The sequence below is a fragment of the Copidosoma floridanum genome, unplaced genomic scaffold (genome assembly GCF_036245765.1).
Source record: "Copidosoma floridanum isolate Cflo_tuat_1 unplaced genomic scaffold, Cflo_Japanese_pri ptg000015l, whole genome shotgun sequence".
NCBI classification, from domain to species: domain Eukaryota; kingdom Metazoa; phylum Arthropoda; class Insecta; order Hymenoptera; family Encyrtidae; genus Copidosoma; species Copidosoma floridanum.
Window position 1 is genome coordinate 1 of NW_028321892.1, and position 22,190 is coordinate 22,190.

Genomic DNA, 22,190 nt, shown 5'->3' on the forward strand with positions numbered 1-22,190 from the left:
AACCCAATAACCCAATAACCCAATAACCCAATAACCCAATAACCCAATAACCCAATAACCCAATAACCCAATAACCCAATAACCCAATAACCCAATAACCCAATAACCCAATAACCCAATAACCCAATAACCCAATAACCCAATAACCCAATAACCCAATAACCCAATAACCCAATAACCCAATAACCCAATAACCCAATAACCCAATAACCCAATAACCCAATAACCCAATAACCCAATAACCCAATAACCCAATAACCCAATAACCCAATAACCCAATAACCCCAATAACCCAATAACCCAATAACCCAATAACCCAATAACCCAATAACCCAATAACCCAATAACCCAATAACCCAATAACCCAATAACCCAATAACCCAATAACCCAATAACCCAATAACCCAATAACCCAATAACCCAATAACCCAATAACCCCCCAATAACCCAATAACCCAATAACCCAATAACCCAATAACCAATAACCCAATAACCCAATAACCCAATAACCCAATAACCCAATAACCCAATAACCCAATAACCCAATAACCCAATAACCCAATAACCCAATAACCCAATAACCCAATAACCCAATAACCCCAATAACCCCAATAACCCAATAACCCCAATAACCCAATAACCCAATAACCCAATAACCCAATAACCCAATAACCCAATAACCCAATAACCCAATAACCCAATAACCCAATAACCCAATAACCCAATAACCCAATAACCCAATAACCCAATAACCCAATAACCCAATAACCCAATAACCCAATAACCCAATAACCCAATAACCCAATAACCCAATAACCCAATAACCCAATAACCCAATAACCCAATAACCCAATAACCCAATAACCCAATAACCCAATAACCCAATAACCAATAACCCAATAACCCAATAACCCAATAACCCCCCAATAACCCCAATAACCCAATAACCCAATAACCCAATAACCCAATAACCCAATAACCCAATAACCCAATAACCCAATAACCCAATAACCCAATAACCCAATAACCCAATAACCCAATAACCAATAACCCAATAACCCAATAACCCAATAACCCAATAACCCAATAACCCAATAACCCAAACCCAATAACCCAATAACCCAATAACCCAATAACCCAATAACCCCCAATAACCCAATAACCCAATAACCCAATAACCCAATAACCCAATAACCCAATAACCCAATAACCCAATAACCCAATAACCCAATAACCCAATAACCCAATAACCCCAATAACCCAATAACCCAATAACCCTAACCTAGAGTCCTAGGAATTTTCTTGAAACACGAAATCATGCTAAATGGCACTAGGGTCATTCGGCTTTCAAGGGTACCAGTATTTTCGGCTCCCAGAAAATTTTCTTACTATGAACACAGCCTAAAGAGAGAGAGGAAAAAAGAGAGAGACAGGATGATGAGAGTCAAATCTAGGGCAAGAGTGAAAGAGAAAGCGAGCGAGAAAGTGAGACAAAGCGTGTCAGTATAAAAAGCAAGAATGAGGAGAGCAGAGTAAATAAGGCGAGAAAAAAGGAGGATCAGTAGAATATCTTATTCATTGGACTTAGTCTTATTACATCCAGTATCGATGTCATCAATTAATGTATCTTTTAGAGCGCGCGGTGGCTCAGTCGGCTAGGTCGTGGATTGGCACGTGGGGAGACCATGGTTCAATTCCCAGCCAGTGCAGTGCGACTTTTTCAGGCAAGTACCTCTGTGATTTTTCACATGTGCTTTTTCACCACGCAATGCTCCTCAAGGAGGGTTAAGGCGACCTTCTCGCAGCAAAAATTGACTTATTTCCCCCTACCCCCCTCCCAGTATTAGGAGGCCTCCCCATCCCTCACCCCTTTCTTCTCCCAAGTGCTAAGTGCCCATAGTAATGCCCTTATTAAAGGAGCAGGACGTAAAGCACTTTAATATAAAAATAAAAAAAATTATGTATCTCTTAAAAGACACAATAGTTTTGTATGATGTGAGCTCGACAAATATTGTAACATATTCATGTAAATTCCATTTTAAAATAAAATTCAATACTAAGAAAAAGTGTGTTATTTATACCTACTGGTAAAATTATTTACAAGGGATTGGAAAACGTTGTCAATAATTATTACTGGAATAAAACCAAGTATAAATATAAGATTTAAAAACTTTTGAAAGACTTATTCCCAGCTCAATTTATAGTTTATTTCTAATATTACTTATAGCTTAAAGTTTAAAAAAATAATTAATTTCCTTTCAATTATAAAATATAAGGTTATTTAAATTTTTTTCTAATTTATTGATATTAAATTCTTCATATTTATAAAATCTTAATCATTTTCCAATATAATGCAATGAAATTTGCAATTGGAATTTTTTTTTTTCCTAATTAATTGAATTTAATTTGCAATTTAAAATTTCTTAATAACGCATGAGATGAAATAATTAATGGATGCGTTTTATTATTATACTCAATTTAAAAGTTAGTTTTAAATTTTAAGATTATTTTACCAATTCTAATCAATATAATGTTCCCTTTCTTTATTTAACATACAATCTTGAAACAAATACAAAAAAAAGTAAAGTATATGAAATAATGTAATAATAATTAAAAACGTTTAAAAATAAAAATAGTAAAACAAATGTTATTGAAGAATCGAAAATTGAGAAGTTATTTAGTTTTGAATAAAGTTGCAAAGAAAAACGGGCCAATCGTTAGAAAATTATTAGAATTTTAGCTTTAATTAATATATCTCATTTCGTTCTTTAGATATCGTTTTAACAAACCTTAATATAATGATAATGATATTAAAATAATTATAAAACTACGAAACAATCGAAAATGGAAATATTTTTAAGATTATTTACATTAAACTGTTAACTATTTAATTAAAAACTAAAAATATTCAATTATAATAAGCTAATTAAGCTTATAAGGTTAAGAACATACTAAAATTTATAAGAATAATCAAACACCATTAACAAAATGTCGATATCATACTGCATCTTGGAAAACAAAAAAATGTATTATTAAGAAACTTTTTGAATTTAATCGAAAAAATTAATTATTAAAACGATTGTCCCTTAGAATACATGGCGTTAATAAGAATCTGTTAATATGAAAAAAAGTAAACCATAAACTAAATTTATAAACGCAAAAAGAGCTTATATAAATTCCTTAAGCTTAAATAAATAACAAATCCTAATAAAAATCGTAATAAAAAGTCTCAATTCTCCATGTTTCATACTTATATCAATTAGCTAAGTATGGAAGTAATAGAAATATCTAAGCGTAATAAAATAACAGTATTTGTTGGGAAAATTCTATATGTTCTAAGCATACAAAAATTTTTTTAAGGTCAATTTTTACCATCATCAACTCTTGTGGTAAAGATATATAAAAATAACATTAAAAAGTTGTATGAAAAAGAAAGTTCTAAGAATACTAAGCATTTTTTATTCCTAATAACTTTTTTGAATTTCTACACGTACGAAAACTGTAAAGTAAGCTTACTCGAACTATGTTCTGTCGTAATAAATAAGAAATAACAATTAATAGAATAATGTAAGAAAAGTTTATTTCAAATACTATAAAATTCAGTTAATAAATATGAATTATTTTTAAGTTAAGAACTATAAATAATATTCAAATTTGTTTAGGTCAGTAGTTACTAATTAACAAAGTTATGTAATATTTTTCTTCAAAATTTGAATCTCGTTTACAGAAACAAACATCTAAGATTTTAAAAAACATAAACTTGAACTATAAAAGCACTAGTGAACGAAAAAAAAATTAAAACCCTTCCAATCAATTTATTAAATAAGCTATTGAAGATAAGGAATTCAAAACAAAAATGAATTATTTACTATCAATGAAGGAATCTAAATTTTAATTACTTTACACTTTTTTTTTTAATAAAATTAAGTTTACAAATAAAAAAAACATTAATAGCTTATGCAATAAGTAAAATAAACAAATGTGTGCTAACAAATAATCGTATTAATGGTCTTATTTAAGAAATTAAAGACTATTTAATAAACTAATTACTTTAATTTGACTAATTGATGCTGTGGAAGAACTTAATTTTTATTTATTTTATACCTTTTATAAAAAAAAAGTTATTTTTAATTATAACTATGAATTTCTGCTTTTAATAAATATTAACAGTTATTAATTAAATTAATAAAATTCTTAGATTTATTAGGTTCTAAGAAAATAGGTGCAAATCTATGATCAACTCCATCAATTCCTAAATATTGTCAATAAAAAAAATCTTTATTTTTTTTTAATTTAATTTATTCGATCTGGAATTGCATCAAATTCTTTTTCTAATGTTGGAGCTGTAAATAAATACATAACATCTTTTGATTTAATTATAGAAAGTTAATTTTGATTTATTAAAATTACTTTACAACTGTTATCATCTAATAATCGAAAACTAAAATTTTCAATGTTAGAAATTATGAAAGCATCATATATTATATTTTGAAAGTCTGAATATATTTATTTAATCACTACTATTAATGATCTTTAACTTTAATTTATGAATAAGAGCTAAGAATTTTCCCCCTCAAATATGTCTACATTAATAATAAGATAGTGAAAGCCATTAAAAAATAAATAAATACAATTGCTCATTCAATTTCAGTTAAATGACATTTAAATACATTTATTAGAAAATTTATTTTGTACATATATCGACGCCCTGGGCTAAGACTATGCCCTAATTGGCTCTGAACGAAAACTATGCCCTTTCGACGTCCCGGGCGAAGACTATGCCCTTTTTTCTAGTCTGGACGAAAACTATGCCTTTTTTTGGTCCCCGACGAAGACTATGCCCATTTTTTTGGAGCCCGGGCGAAGACTATGCCCTTTTCTTAAGCCCGGATGTAAACTATGCTCTTTTTTCTAGCCCAGACGAAAACTATGCCCTTTTTTCTGAGTGTGGGCTCAAAATGTATCTTTTTCTGACGTCCAGGCACAAACTAAATTAAAAACACCCCAGTATTATTTACTAACCTCTCTACTAGCTACTAGTACGCTGGAAGAAGCTCACGAATACGAAGCTTCTGAAAACATTTTCAGATTTCTTGATACTTGTGTATATATTTATATCGATATAAGTTTTATCTTCACATCGAGATTTACATGTACGTGAATCTACAGACGCCTTTGTAAAAAAATAACATGTAATCATCATTCTTAGCAGGTCTAACGGCTTAAGTATTTGGAGTTTAGGTAAGTGTTTGATAAAAAGGGGTTTTTGAGCTTTTTTTAAAAGATTCAATAAATTGTATATAACAATAACTGTCATTAATTAAAACTTACTAATTTACTCATGTGTTAAAAGATACTTTGTAATCAAAATATGCATGTCTTGCAAACATCAATTAATAAAAAAAAGTTTACTTTTTTCTCAATTTTCTTACGAAAATTATATCTTATTTTATTACGAATTGTACAAATTTGATTAATTTTTTAACTTTGAGTTACAACAATTATATTAGTTACTAATTATAATCAACAAAAATGTAGAAAAAATAATAAATTTGAAAATAAAACATAAAAGAGTCTTTCATATTAATTCATTACAAATTACCATGCTTATAAAAATATTTCTGATTTTGTATTATTATTTTATAATGGTGTATTATTATTAACAGTTATTTATATAAATGTGAACAACAACCACTATATTAATATATTTGACTATATATGTCTAATTACAAGCCCAAATGTAAGGTGAGCTTAAATAAATTGTACTTCATCCAAGCTCCAGAAAAAGTCAACATCTTTGTCCAGACTCAGAAAAAATGGAATTATCTTTATCCGGGCTAGGAAAAAAGAGTCAAGTTTTTGTCCGGGACAAAAAAAAGGGCATAGTTTTCGTCTGAACTCTGGAAAAGGGCGTAGTCTTCGTCTGGGATCCTAAAAGGGCATAGTTTTCATCGGGACCAGACAAAAGGGCATAGTTTTCGCCCGAAGTCTGGAAAAGGGCATAGTCTTCGTCCGGGATCCCAAAAGGGCATAGTCTTCGTCCAAACTAGGGTAAAATGCATAGTTTCCATCCGGGCTTAAGGAAAAAGGCATAGTTTTCGTCCAGGCTTTGAAACAGGGCATAGTCTTCGTCTGGGGCGTTGATATAATTAAAGTTAAAATTATTATAGTAATAATTATAGCATGATCATGAACTAAAATAAGAGTCGTATTAATGAAGGTGTTGGAATCTTAGAAGCTCATGAAAAAATTTATAAGAAAATAAATTAATGTTTCGTTTTATTTCAAAAAATGAAATAATTTCCATGAAAAATCATTATTTTATTGCACTTATCTGCCTTATTAGGAATTTAATTTTAGTACATATTAATACATGTTAGGGTTTTATGAAAAAAATGAGATCTTGTAAAAAGAAGAAATAATTGATTTATTGAATTATAATTGCTATTAATTAATTATTAGATATTTTTATCAGTAAAAATTAGCGTATTGTTAATAATTTTGTCCAAACAATATAGAAAAAGAATAAGTTCGTTTAGAGGAATTGAAGAATTAATTAAAGAAACTTTATAACAACATACGTTATTATCTGGATAATTTCTATAACTTTGAGGTATTCCTTTTCAACGTGAAAACTGGTAAGGAATGAATGTTATATTTACTCTTAAAAATATTTAAGAAAATTAAAACATAATTTAAAATCAGCAATTACATAATACGTATAATTAAGAGTAACATTTACTCAGAAATTTAAAAAAACGATGCCTGTTAAACCTTATAAAAGAAACAAAAAAATTATTCGTAATAATTATAAATTTTCAATATTTAACTTTTATAACAATGATTATCGTAGCTTGAGTAAAATAAGCTTGAGTATTTCCCTTTATTTAAATAGTTAATGCATGATGTGCCTAATTAAAAAAACCCTATAATCCAATAGAAACTATAGCATAAACTATTCCTATGATTTCAAATACTTTTTTTTATTCTTTCATTATGAATTTTATAAAATGTTATTCATAATCCTAGTAAAATTAAAATTTTAACCTTGGGATGCCCAAACAATGAAAAAAATGTTAACACAAAACTAGGTCTCCTCTTTCTACAGATTAAAAAAATAAAGTTATAAGATCAGGATCCAATAAAAGGATTAATAGCTTCAGCTTATACACGTAACTATAACGATGATAAAATTTTTGTTGATAACACTGATAAGCAAATAATGGTGATATTTCTAGTTTAAAAGTGTTAATATTTACAACAGTAGAAATATGTTTGATTGATTATATAACTGACTAATCTACAGCAATTTGTCAAGACAAACATTAACAAATTGACAGATAGATCTTTATAAGAAAGATGAGAAAATAATAAAGGATCTAATTTTTAACTAGTTTCAGTACCTGATCGATTATATATTCTAAAAGTAAATAATATAGTTTTTAGAGGTAAAAGTCAAAATCTTACTTTTATTTATTTAAGAAACAGTTATATCAGCAATTTCTATGATTAAGGGAATTCAATCGTAACGAAGACCTTCTGTTATTACACGTTTAGCAAAAAAAATCAAAATAAAAGCATAAGCAGTGATTAAAGAGCTATATTTTCGATAATTAGAAAATGAAGAACCTAGATTTCCTTATTCTAAGCGTACTTTATATCTTTATTCTAAAATTCTATATTATATTTCAACAATAAAATATAATATACCTATATTTTCATCATTGGTTGAAAGTAATGACGTTTTTATTCATTTTTTATGGTTTTACATGTAAAACATTACATTTTTAGTATAAGAATGAAAATAATTTTTACAAAACTTTAAGAGTATTCATGAATTCACAGTAATTTTATTACTGAATTTTATTATAAACTTCTTGAATATTAATTACTTTTATTAACAATAACCTATTTTATCAATATACCTTAGCTTAATAATCAATTATTTGGGTTAAATATACAATTTAATGATTTAAAAGTTTTTTAAAAATTAAATTACATAAAAGAAAATTTTTTTTTATTTGTAGAAAAATAATACTTTATGACTTTTTCAACTATAAAAAAATTTTAATAGAAATTAAAAAACTGCAAAAAAAATTTTTTTCGAATACCAAATCTTCAAAAACTAATTTTTATATAATAATATTAATTAAATTAATACTCTAAATTAACAAACTTAATCTTAAAATCCAAACTTGAATGTTTTTAAACTTAAATAAACAAATTTCTTTAATACTTATAAGAATTACAAGAAAAAAGCATTAACAGAAAGTTATTAAATTATTTATTAAAATAAATGTAATAAAATTACTAATACAAAGGTATAAGAGAAAATTAAGTTCAAATTTTCCTTTCAGCGTCCCAAAAACCATTCTTATTCCAGAACAGAACGCAATTATAAAGAAAGTAATGATAATAATATAGTCTTCAACTGAATGATATACAAATAACTTCCATTGTATTGGAGTTAAGAAAAAATATTACTATAAAGTTTAATGTTGATAGTTTATGATCTTACATTTCATATTATACATAACATTAAAAGTATTATAAAAAATAACTACAGATTATGAATAATTCATTAATCTGACATCACAGTCATTTCCTTGTAGTACAGTAGTTAAGCATAAAAAATGGCGAGTAAGAAAATTGCTGCCACCTGGAAAGAAATCGTTTTAATCGCTTACAAATAAAGTCTAATTATTTGAAAAAAAGTATTTTTGTCCAACAATTCTCGATAAAATGCCGTAAGAATTTTGGGTCTAACTTATTCTCACACTTTGAAAGAGCAAATGATTTCTTAAGCTAACAATTTAATCGTGATGTCAGTTCTAAAATAAACAAAAAGCTTGTGCACAATCAAATATGCTTATAATAGGTACTTAATATTAAATTCTTAATCATTTTCAGCAATACATAAAAAAAACTATAAGTTCATGAAAATTAATTTTCAAAGCAGGAAATTTCAAGTTTTTTTTGCAACTTAACATTGAAAAAAAAATTTTTGAAATAGTCGATAAAAAATTTTATCACGAACAATTATGCTTACATATTTCTTTCAATCAGACCAACAGAAAAGAAGTTATGAGCCGAAATGTTAAAAAAAGTCAATTAGTTATCACAATTTGTTAAATAACAATTGAAGTTAACGCTTTTAGGGTACAAAAATATTTTTTTTATTAGTTAGACGATATTTGTATGCGATTGAAATGATTTCCTTTCGGGTGGCAGAAATTTTCTGATTTACCATTTTTTCGAGCTTCAACTACCGGACTACAAGGAAATGACTATGATGTCTGATTAACGAATTATTTATATTGTATAGTAATTTGTTATAATGTTTTTAATATTATGTATAATATTCAATGTAAGATGATGGACTATCAACATAAAATTTCAGAGTAATGTTTCTTTAAACTTGAATACAATGTAAGTTATTTGCATATTTTTCAGTTAAAAACTATGTTATAAGCGTCACTTTTTTAATGATTTGGTTTCGTTGTGAAATAAAGCCTAGTTTAATTATCAAGACAGACTTCTTACAAAAAGACACTTGACGTTTTACAGAATTAAAACGAGAAGCTGGTTTAATAAGGCAGTACAAGTCCTTGCTAACACAGAATTTACCAAAACTAAATATTATAATCTTCTGTGCCATGAAAAACCGTGTCACAAAGCCTAAGATTCATCTACACGACTTTCCGCTTGTTATTGAAAGTACATAGAACAAGAAAAAATTTATTTTTAAGGTGTGCCTTGAAAAAAAATTTAAATTTTTTTTAGGATGCATCAAAACAAATTTTGACTGAATTTCCTTCTGCATAATCATTTAATATATTAATACATGCGTACATACATTCTTTTAATAAAAACAAAATTTGAAGTTATCTCTACTTTTGTATAAAATTGATAATAATTATACATTTTAACCCTTATATTTTCTTACTAACTAAAAAAATTAAATAAAAACATGTTGCATTTAACGAGCTCTCTGTGCTTACTATTAATAATAAACATTATAATAATTTTAACATAAAAAATTTTAAGCCCAATATTTTTTTTCAAACGTATACATAAATGTAACTTTAATATTGATTACGTGATAAATATAAAAATATATAAACGATAATATAAAAACGCATGTTTTAAAAAACATCACGTTTATCATTAGTCCTGGAAATTGATATTATAAGTATAATTTATAGTTTGATAAACTAAAGAATGATAAATTCTTGTTTCTAATTAATTGGAAAAAAAAAAATTAATCTTTTAAATAATATTTATAAAATTAAGTTGAACTCATATAAATGGATATAAAAATGTCAGTAAATATACTTTAAATTAACTTATTTATTTTAGATTTCCTTTTACTATAACCATTTTTTTACCTGCATATAATGGAATACTTCTTTTTATTATTTTATAATTGATTAATTTATTTTATAGTACATCATTTTCATTAAGTTTGTCAATTTTCAACAATAATAATTGATAATTCTATTACATTCTAACTTGTTGTTATAGTATTAATAATTCTGTTCTTATATTTTACTATATTATTAACCGTTTAATTACTTCTATAGAAAAACATTTCCAACAATTTTATTATTTTATCAATAAATAAAGTATTGTTTTTTATTATTTGAACATTAAATGATAAGACATTTTTTATCTGTTATAATAACTTTATAAAAATCTTAGAAACATCAACAAGGATTATTGATTCTACAATTGTAATTCTTCCAACTCCATTAAAAATTATAGGTATATAAAATTCGAACTTATACTTAGAGATTTGTTTATTTATTTTATTATGAACAGGTTCATTGTTATCGTTCAATTATTTTCAATACTTTCTAAATATCGATTCGGCAATTAATTAAATAATTCACACTATACAAGATACTAATATTTGAACATTGAAGTTGATCTTTATATCCTTTCACAGCAAATTAAAATTATTTTAGAAATTTCGTCAATTTTTTCCTTTAGTTAAAGATATTTCAGGTTTCATTCCATTTTTTATGAATTTTTATTTATTTGTTTATCAGTATTTTATGATTTATCTAATCCGGAAAATTACAAAAAAAACTTATCCAATAACTACTTCTGTTCATATTTATCCAAAATGATATTTCTTATTCGCTTATGCTTTTTTACGATCAATTTCAAATAAATTATGGGTATCTCAGATGTTCGTTAAGTGAGACAAGATATGAGGTTGATTTTGAGTATGAGTTAAGTATGTACCGATAATTTATTTTTATTCTTAGACTGCTGCTTCATCAACGCTTAAGAATGGATAAGCTATGGCGATTCGAGTCCAGGTTAGCTCGAGTTGCCAGGGGATCTTGGCCCACTTCCTCTCTGTGGCAAGCAAACCCATCTTTTGATGAGGCTAAGAAAGAGCAAAGCTAAATTAATTGTTAAATAAAAGTACCTTACTTTAATGAAAGATAATTGCTAGTCGTGTGAATAGGCAGTCATCAAGTTGTTGGCTCCTTGCGTGATTCACTAGCTATGATTCCTAATTATTGTCAAGAGCAGCCCTTAAACTCTTTGGACAGTGTCTGCTCTTTCTTACCCTCATGATTTTATTATTTTTTTATCTTATCTATTACTATAGCTGCAGAAGCACTGGCAAAAACTCTAGTGTAAGTATCGCCGTGGCAATGATGTTGAAGGTTCTTTCATTTTTGTATTTTTTTAATCGAAATAAAACATTTACCGCAGAAATGATGGTAAAGATCTGTTCTGACTTACTTCAAAGGAATAATGTTAAGGATTTTTTAATTTTCTTTCTCTTTATCAAAATTTTTAAAAATCTTACATTAAAAAATAATTTTGGTTTTTATGGACGTAATTTTTTTTACACAGTAGAAAAAATGATGAAAAAACAGTAACTGGTGAGATCCAAGGCTATAACGAACAGATTTTCGTCGTGCTTCTAACGCGTTCAACCCTTTTGCAAGGGAGTATAAAGAAGAGTCGGCGACAAAAGACCCTATGAGTCATGAGTTACACATGAAGAATTCCTTTGGTGATGCTGTGATAGCAACCTCCATGGAAGCTGTGGATCCTGATTAAGATGCTGCTATCAATCGTCTTGGAGGTATTTCTTAAAATGTAGTACTCACAGCAGACTTTTTTTTAAAAAAGGTAAGGAAAAAAAAAAGTATATTATATTAATTTCTAATATTTTATACTTTTTTTCAATAAATATTTCGTATTTTTTTTATCAGAAAAAGACACCCTAACAGCAACTAAAGCTACATAAATAGAAAAAATATTAGCTGTTGGCTTACATTAACAGCTTTATCATCGTGGTGGACGGAGAAAAATAAGAGCTTCAAAAATGTGCCAGAACCAATGAAACAAGAAAAAGGAAAAAAATAAGAAAGCATTTTGTCTACGCTTAATCAAACAGTGCTGACAATTGCAGCAGGAACAGCCGATTGGTTTAACATTCCAACAGGTATACGAAGATTGATGAATACGGTAAGAGAAGAAGAAAGATATATACTACAGTACGTTAAATGTTTAAATACTAAACTATAGTTGTAAAAAAAAAGAGTTTGGACATTAATTTTATTTTACATAAAAAAAATTTCGTTTTATTTTTCAGCGAACAACCACAGCTTACACCACAGCACAAAGCTCCTTTGCTGGTTTCAGCATTGGTATGACCGTTAGGTAGCAAGCGTTTAACAAAAATATCTACAAGAATGGATTGACAAAGATTAGAATATTTTAACCTTTAGAGTAGAGACAGCTCTTTATAAGCAAAGGTCTGAGGTAATCAAACGAGAAATGAGAAAAATGATAAACCAACAAATGTAAGTACGTGAGATAATATTAAAACAGAAAACTTGGCTAAGAAAAAGAATAAAAAAGGCTGAAAAAAAAGAAAAAAAGGCTATGGAAAAGCTCAAGCAACAAAGTTTTGTTTTAACCACAAAAAAAGAGCAAGTCAAAATTAACCAAGAGGGAGGGAAAATGCATTAAAGCACACCGCAGGGACAGCGGTAATGTGGGATTCGGTAGATTTTTTTTTTTGACCACCCATACCCACTAAAATTCCTTCCCCCCATGCCGCGTGGCTTTTAATCTACCCCAGACCAGGTTTGCATTACTTCAGGGTGGAGCCACCAGTAAGACCATCGCGTCTCACGGCATTAACGAGCTAACTCGCCACCATTTGCTAAAAATGCTGATGCTTTCGAGCCCTGAAAAGGACTCAGGGTCCCTGGGGACCAGCACCTTGTCTAGCGCTTCATAGTAGGCCGCCTACTTCGCCAGCACCACTATAAGCCGAATGCTTTCGCTTGCTGATAGGTAAAAAGTACCCAGCGCAGCGTGGGTTAACATAAGCCTGTCTTTCAACTCAAGATCTTTTTACCTTATTCTGATCCTGCTTAGGCCTTATTCCTGGCCTCTTTCAGGGCCCTTCTGAATGAAAGGCAGCTCCCACGGCCTGCTTCGTGCTTGTTGTTTGTTGTTGGGTAAAGGAAGCACCGTGCTGGGCCTGGACACTCTTTCTTCCGGTGGTTTGAGCTTCCACACTGGAAGCACAGCTTGGATCTGTTTTCGTTCTTACAAATGCCAGAGACGTGTTCATATCCCAGGCATATGAAACATTTTTTACTTTAATTCTTCTTCGAATTCAGCAGCTTACAAAGCCAACTCGTAACCTGCCTTCCTTTTCTACTTGTCTGGTAAATACTTCGTCCACCTTCATTAAAGCCAGCCTCTGTCCTCTGGCATTTGGCTTTAAGAGAGCAACTTCTGGCTACTGGCTCTGATGTCCAAAAGTCCTAGCGAAAGCCTCTTTGACCTTATCTTTATCTACAATGGCATCCAGGTCTTGGACCTCTAATGTCACTTTTCTGTCGCTCATTTTGACAGTACCCTGTCCGGCTACTGACTTTTTAATTTAATGTGAGAATGCAGTAGCATTCTCTACACCTTTGGCTTTAATAAATATGTCTCCTTTTTTTGTAGTGACAACACTTTGGACTGCCACTTTCACCTAATTGAGGTCAAAGTTCACCTTCATAGTCTTCAGCACCGTTGCAAAGGTCTGTCCTTATGCCATCTTCACTACTACTGTTGTTGTGGCGTCCACTCTTTTCTTCTGGCTTGTTTTGTCATTCAGTAGAATTTCTTTTTGTTTGCCACTGCCTGTTTTCTTTTTCTTTGAAGACGTAGCCTCCTGGCGTTTCTCAGGGCTGTCCGATGGGCTCCTGTATCTCTTACTTCGTTCTATTTTCTTTAAAGCAGTGTTCAGGGTTTGTTTCTGTACACGCCGTCGGAAATTATTTCACCTTTTTTCCCTCCACTGCAGGGATTTAAATGATGACTTCTAAGCGTTTATATACGAATCTTCTTTAATAAGAAGGCCTTCTTTTAGCACCTATGCCTCTTAAAGATGCTTAAGCGCCACTTTGAGCCCATTTTTAACAGCGTTTGCTGTGTTGCCGTACTTATCATCAATCAGCTATGGTGTCTTTGTAATGTCATTCGTTGCTGATTGAACTTTATCAGCAACTTGCTGTCGCTTTACTCTAAGCCTAGTAACACTTTCTTATAAAAAGGCCAGCTCTTCCTAAGTCTGGTGGCTGAATACCGACACGTTGCTAACCTCGGTGTCGTTAGTGCCTATACTCGACAGGCTTCCTCTTCGTCCTTTGTCTGTATGGAAAGGCCATGAAACATTTAGCAGTCCCTGTTGGCCATGAGACACATCTTGTGATCCCCCCCCCTCTCCAGAATCCGTGGGGCCTGCGTCAGTCACCCAGGCTTTCACTGGATCGGAACTGCCGGCGTATTTCCTCAGAAAGGTTACCACCTGGGGTACTTGTTTTGCATCGACGTTTTTCATATTGGCATCTTTTTTAATATTGTACTGACCTGCAAAGGCCAGAACTACCCTTTTTTTCTAGAGAAAAGTATTCAGTAAGGGTTTAAACCAGGGCAGCAGCCCTCTCTGTTACCAGAGAAAAGCGCTACTTGCTCGGGCCGGCCGGGAGTCGCCACTCTTCCTCAGTCCCACCCGTGGAGACTGCCCTAACGTTAAGTAACAAGTGTAAGAAGGGAGTTTGTGTGTAATGTATAAATTTGTTGGTACACAATGGTCATCCCAGTGAGACAAGCAGCAGGTGCACAGTCCCGAGACCGCGCAGACTACCCAACCAAACGGGCTGGCGTAAGGCACTAAGGTGCCGCCATATAGCCTCCTCGGTGGTAGTAAGCCTAAATTAGTCAGCCCACCACTTTTTTTTTGTTCATAAGGCGTACAGCTATGTTAAATGTGGTTACCCAGACTTACGCGGGCCTCATCATCCGGCTTCACCCGTTACCGGGCCCCCAACGCAAGCCAGGAAAAAGACCCACCACACACAACCCAGGACTATCTGTAAGTGTCCCTGTGTTAGTTTAGGGAGAGTGTGTGATGCATGTATTTGAGAAGAATGTTTTAACAGCCACCTACTTCTGAACACGAAGGGTGCTAGTTTTTGTTGGCCCGCATCAAGTAATAAAGTGCCACCTACGGAAGCAGCAAAAAACGAATAACAAGGAGCACAAGCAAAGCCGGCTTATGCATCCCCACCGATAAAGGTATGGGGCACTAGTCCTTCGTCCACATTGCCGCAGACACACACTCTCTCCGATCCATGCCCCCACCTACCACCAGAGAGAGCCACCCCATCTGCCCATCTTCACCTCTTATTTTAAGAGGATGCCCCTATCCGCCACCCGGGGAAGCTCCCGGTATGGATAAACTAGCGAAAACCCTACCTGGGAGAAGAAGAAGTAGTAGTAGAAGTAGTAGAAGTAGTAGTAGTAGTAGTAGTAGTAGTAGTAGTAGTTGTAGTAGTAGTAGAAGTAGTAGTAGTAGTAGTAGTAGTAGTAGTAGTAGTTGTAGCAGTAGTAGTAATAGTAGTAGTATCTATTTTTTTTCTTTTTTTTTGAATAGAGGGAAAATGCATTGAGGCACACTGCAAGGACAGCGGTAGTGTGGGACTCGGTGTATTTTTTTTATCAGACAACCGATACCCATTAAAACCCCCCCGTGCCGCGTGGCTTTTGATTTCTCCCAGATCCGCGTTAGCATTCCTTCAGGGTGAAGCTACCAGGAAAACCATCGTGTCTCAAAGCATTAACGAGTTAACTTGCCACCATTTGCTAGAGGAGCTGAGGCTCTCAAGTCCTGAAAAATACTCGGGCTCCCTGAGGACCAGCACCTTGCCTAGTGCTTCATAGTAGGCCGCAGTAGTAGTAGTAGTTGTTGTAGTAGTAGTAGTAGAAGTAGAAGTAGTAGTAGGAGTAGTAGTAGTAGTAGTAGTCGTAGTAGTAGAAGTAGTAGTAGTAGTATTTTTTTTTTTTTTTTTTTTTGGAGGAAGGGAAAATGCATTGAGGCACACCGCAGGGACAGCGGTAGTGTGGGACTCGGTGGATTTTTTTTCATTAGACCATCCATACCCACTCACCTCCCCCCCTATGCCTCGTGGCTTTTAATCCACCTCGAAATCACGTTAGCATAACTTGAGGGAGGAGCCACCAGGGAGACCATCGCGTCTTACAGCATTAACGAGCTAGCTCACCAACATTTGCTAGAGGTGCTGATGCTCTCGAGTCCTGAAAAGGACTCGGGGTCCCTAAGTACCAGCACCTTGTCTAGCGCTTTATAGTAGGCCGCCTACTAAGCCAGCAACACTATCAGCTTAATGCTTTCCCTTGCTGATAGTTCAAAAGTACCCAGTGCAGCGTGGGTCCACATAAGCCTGTTTTTCAACTTAAAGCCTTTTTGCCTTATTTTGATCCTGCTTGAGCGTATCCCTGGCCTCTTTCAGGGCTCTTCTAAATAAAGGGCAGCTTCCGCTACCTGCTTCGTGCTTGTCGTCCGTTGTTGGGCTAAGTAACTACCGTAATGGACCTAGGCACTCTTTCTTCCGGTGGTTTGTGCTTCCACACTGGAAGCAAAGCTTGAATCTGTTTTCTTTCTTACAGTTGCCCAAGACGTGTCCATATCCCAGGCATTAGTAACATCTTGTTACTTCGATTCTTCTTCGAATTTAGCAGCTTACAAGGCCAACTCTACTACTTGACTGGCAGTTGTTTCATCCACCTTAATTAAAGCCAGCCTCCGTCTACTGGCATTTGGCTTCAAGAAAGTTACTTCTGACTCCTGCCTCTTAAGTCCAAAAGTCTAAGCAAAAGCCTTTTTGACCTTATTTTCCTCTACAATGGCATCGAGGTCTCGAACCTTTAAAGTCACTTTTCTGTTGCTTATTTTGACACTACCTTGTCCAGCTAACGACTTTTCAATTTGCTGTGAGAATGCCGTAGCATTCTCTACACCTTTGGCCTTAAAAAGTATGTCTCCTTTTTTTGTAGTGACAACACTTTGTATTGACACGTCAGTGTTACCGGGGTCAAAATTTGCCTTCATCGTCTTCAGCACCGTTGGAAAGGTCTGTCCTCCAGCCATCTTTACCACTACTGTTGTTGTGGCGTCCACTTTTTTTTCTGGCTTGTTTTGTTATTCAGGGAAATTCCTTTTTGTTTGCCACTACCTGTCTTCTTTTTTTTTAAAGACATAGTATGCTGACGTTTTTTAGGGCTGTCTGATGGGCTCCTGTTTCTCTTGCTTCGTTCTATTTTCTTACAGGCAGTGTTCAGGGTTCATTTCTGTACATGTCGTCGGAAATTATCTCGCCTTTTTTTTCTCCACTGCAGGAATTAAAATGACGACTTCTAATTATTGGTGTACAAGTCTCCTTTAATTAGCCAGCGTTTTCTTAGCACCTCTGCCTCTTAAAGATGCTCAAGTGCCACTTCAAACCCATTTTCAACAGCGTTCGCTGTGTTGCCGTACTTGTCATTAATCAGTTGTAGCGTCTCTGTAATGTCATATGTTGCTGATTAGACTTTATCTGCAACTTGCTGTTGCTTTACTTCGAGCCTAGTGGCACTTTTTTTTAAAAAGGCAAGCTTTTCCTGGGTCTGGTTGCTAAATACCGACACGTTGCCAACCTCGGTGTCGTTAGTGCCTATACTCGACAGGCTTCCTCGTCGTCCTTTGTCTGTAGAGAAAGGCCATGGAACATTTAGCAGTCCCTGTTAGCCATGAGATACGTCTTTGTGGCCCCCTCCCCTAGAGTTCGTTGGGCCTGCGTCAGTCACCCGGGCTTTCACAGGATCTAACTGCCATCGGATTTCCTCAGAGAATTACCGACGGGGGTACTTGTTTTGCATTGACGTTGTTCATTGTGGCATCTTTTTAGTAACGTACTGACCCGCGAGAGCCAGCAGTACCCTTTTTTACAGTAATAAGTATTTGGAAAGGATTAAAACCAGGGCAGCAGCCCTCTCTGTCACCAAAAAAGACCGCTACTTGCTCGGGCCGGCCGGGAGTCGCCACACTCCCTCAGTCCCACCCACGGAGACTGCCCTGGCGTTGAGTAACAAGTGTAAGAAGGGTGTTCGTGTGTAATGTATGTATTTGTTGGTACACAACGGTCATCCCAGCGAGACGAGCAGCAGGTGTACAGTCCCGAGACCGCGCAGACAACCCAACAAAACGGGCTGGCGTAAGGCACTAAGGTGCCACCATATAGCCTCCTCAGTGGTAGTAAGCCTAGATTAGTCGGCCCACCACGTCTTTTTTGTTCATGAGGCGTACAGCCATATCAGATGTGGTTACCCAGACTTACCCGGGCCTCATCATCCGGCTTTACCCGTCGCCGAGCCCCCAGCGCAAGCCCGAAAAAGGACCTGCCACACGCAACCCAGAACAATCCGTAAGTGTCCCTGTGTTTGTTTAGTAAGAGTGTGTGATGCATGTATCTGAGAAGAGTGTTTTAACCGCCGCTTACTTCTATACACGACTGGTGCTAGTTTTTGTTAGCCCACATCAAGCAATGAAGTGCCACCCACGGAAGCAGCAAAAAGCGAAGAACAAGGAGCACAAGCAGAGCCAGCCCATGCATCCACACCGATGGAGGCATGGGGCAATAGTCCCCCGCCCACATCGCCACAGACACACACGCCAACGCCACACACGCCCCCCGATCCACGCCCCCGACAGCCACCACAAAGAGCCACCCCAGCTGCCCATCGTCACCTCTTATTTTAAGAGGATGCCCCTATCCGCCACCCGGGGAAGCGCCCGTATGGAGAAACTAGCGAAAACCCCACTCGGGGCGAGTAGTGGTAGTAGAAGTAGTAGTAGTAGTAGTAGTAGTAGTAGTAGTAGTAGTAGTAGTAGTAGTAGTAGTAGTAAAAGCAGTACTTGTAGTTATAGCAATTGTTGTAGTAGTTGCAGTAGTGACAGTAATAATTAAATGAATTTTTAAAAATTAAAATAATGTAAAAACCAGTTTCGTTAATTGTAAAGTTAAATAAAAAAAAAGTAAATAAACTTTAACTTTTAAATTTTGTGATGAGTTTCATACAAACAACTGTTAAATCTTTCTTCCTTTCGTACAACTTTCTAAAAATTTGTGTTATAATAAGATAAGAGGTGCTTAAGCAGATTTTTTATGTATCCTGTTAGAAAATAAACTTGCAGTATCGAATCAGCTGTGGCTACCACACAACATTAGAAAGATGCGGCTCAATGCCTGTGACAAACATGTCAACCAACTTCTAATAGGAATGATGTTGCTCATAATCAAATTCAACAAGAAACCAGCCTTACAGTTTTCAAGAAGAGTGATTTTTGTGTTAGTAAATTAGTTCATCATCTAAAACGCAAGAATTTTAGTTAGCTATAGCTTTACCAACAACTTTTATACAGCTTCTTTGCGATTGCTTAGAGATAACGGAAGCAGAAAAAATATTAACTGTGGAGTCTGAAGTTTTTTTTTATCAGACAGTTATCATTAAGTTGAAGCAGCATTTTAAGTTTTCCAAATTAAATCCAAAGTGTTTGTACCAGAAAATAACAGAAAAATCGCGTCAACTAGCAAATTTAAAAATAACTGCCAAGTTCGTTTAAGGTTAGGAAACAGCTGCAAAGTCATCTACAGCAGCTGTAATACCATTAACAACACTTCTAGTTGCTGAGAAAGATAGAGATATCGAAAGATGAAATATGACAGCGTTAATTGTTAACTTAAAACATTTGAATTTGAAAAATTTTTTTAAAGACTTAAAGGAGCAGTTTTCTAACTAATAACAATAATTTTTTATCGCACACAAAGCACTTAACGTTAATAAAGTGTTGTCATCTAAAAATGTTACGATAGAAGACAACATTAAAAATATTGATATGAAATTCTTTAACACGAAGTCACAATCTATTTATAAAACATCCGATTTAGACGATTGTTTTAATAAGAATGTGTAACATTTTATTGAAAAAAGTATGGATAACTTCGAATATGCTGGTCTTCTGGCTGGCTTCTACATTCATTTTTAAATTTGGTCATCAACATCATTTAATTAAATGTTATGCAGGAAAGCTCATTTATAGACTTACCAGACTACATAAAAAAAAAAAAGTTTGTGTTAATATTGTTAACACTAACACTAAATGCTTTAAATGGGCTATTTCATTTGCATTGTATCCAGTAAATAAAAATGCTAATTGTGTCTTAAATAATAGAAGATAAGAAAACGAGTTAAACCTTATTGATATTGAATTCCCTGTAGGCTCTAAAGAAATTTGTAAGGGGCCTAACCGGATAAGGGGGGTAAAACTGCGTTAGCTGCGAAAAATTTAAAAAGAATTTGTGTACGTAGTGTACTTAAAAAAAAGTTATGAAAAATTTTTCCAGACCCCAATCCACTTATGGGTTTGCTATAGGCCCCATATGGTAAATTTTGGTTTTGGAAAGATATATCTGCTATTTCTCAACCGATTTCTAAGACTTTTTTTGAAAGTTGAAGACAAAACTAATTCATATTAACTGAAATTTTTTGTAAATTTTTGATGCAAAATTTAAATTTTGGTATACGTTTGGAATTTTCAAAATGGCGTATTTCTGAGAGTTTTATTGGTACAGACTTAAAAAAAATCTACAAATCGTATTTTACTCTTTTGTTATAAGTGTTTTATAGTTCTTTAATACTTGGCAACCTAAAAAAAAACCCCGTTTTTTTACCCATTTTTTTGCTATAATGGCTTGAAAATGCCTCAAATGAACCATAGAAAAAATTGATATATCATTTATTGGCACTTTACTCAAATTATTTATACTTGAGAGTACTTTATCAAGATAAATACTTACATAGAATACTAAAAAACGAGTTTGTACGGTTTATAAAATTGAAACTAATGTGAAAAAATAATTGTAAATTAAATGGAGTGTATGCTGAATATCAGGTAGAGTAACAGGAACGTGCAAAGCAATATTTAAAAAGATGTATGTAACGAAGCACTTGGAGTATATAATATTTGAACTTATGTTTTTCATTTTTCAAGCACGTTCTGTCATCTATATTCTTAGCAGATATACTGTCAAAGGGCAATTAGTGCCAGGCTACCGTCCACACTCACCTACGAGTACGAAAGAGGCTGGATAAAAAAGGGTTTAAATAGGACCTTGTTTGGACCAAAACAGATATTGATATTGACTGTTGCAATAATGAAACTCATGTGGTCAGATCTTACTAATCAATTCGTAATCGCAATCAACTGACTTATTTTATATGGATTAGTTTTTCGGATTTTTTTAATGATAATATACAGGTTACCAAAAGTAGTTCGAGTATATATAATTACGTTATGTAGTTTTCTAACCTCAAAAACTTCTCTAAAATTGTTTTTCTTGAAGCTATTACAAATTATGCTATTTAAGTTATATGGAAACTTTTCATAAATATAAACGATTTGATACTGCAACATATGTAAGTTATATGACTTTAATATTTGTAAGAGCTTATATTAATGAGTACGATTAGTCGATTAATTATTGGTTTCAAGAAATGAGATGTTAAGTGTACGGGTTTTTACATTTCCTTCCCTTCTGCTAATCCTTTTTTTTATACAACCCATTTTATTTGTAAAATCTTGAATGAAAATAAAAAATAAACATATTTCTTTGTACTGAGAATAAAAGTAAAAATATACGAAAGGTCCAGTACAGTATGTAACGGTAAAAAATAAGCGTACTCTAGCGTGAATTCATCTTTTTTAATAAACATGCACTTGTTAGTCATTTATTAGTATATTACCAAACAAG